Source organism: Triticum aestivum, chromosome 3D (assembly GCF_018294505.1).
Source record: "Triticum aestivum cultivar Chinese Spring chromosome 3D, IWGSC CS RefSeq v2.1, whole genome shotgun sequence".
Classification (NCBI taxonomy): domain Eukaryota; kingdom Viridiplantae; phylum Streptophyta; class Magnoliopsida; order Poales; family Poaceae; genus Triticum; species Triticum aestivum.
In genome coordinates this window covers 516,111,857-516,112,263 of record NC_057802.1, presented here as the reverse complement: position 1 = coordinate 516,112,263, position 407 = coordinate 516,111,857, and positions in this window count along the sequence as shown.

Here is a 407-nt window from a genome sequence, read left to right as displayed (position 1 = left end):
AATATATCTATATATGTCATATATATTTGTGATGAAAATTGTTGGATTTAATAAAAAACAGAAAAAAGAGCCAATATGCAGGCTCTTTGCCATCTGCCACCGACGGCAACGGGCTCTTTGCCGTCTGCAGCGGACGGCAAAGAGGCCACGTGGCATCCAGCTGTGCTTCCTGGGAGCTGACCCATTTGGTCAATTTGCCTACAGTGGCAGACGGCAAAGAGTAAAAGAGTTTGCCGTCAGCGGCGGACGGCAAAGGCCTGCCATGTAGTGACGTGTAGATGACATCATATGGCAGACGGCAAAGGCACTAGAAAGTTTGCCGTCCGCGGCGGACGGCAAAGGCCTGCCGTTAGCCACTTAACGGACTGAAGGCACAATTATTGCCGTCCGCCCTCTTTGCCGTCCGC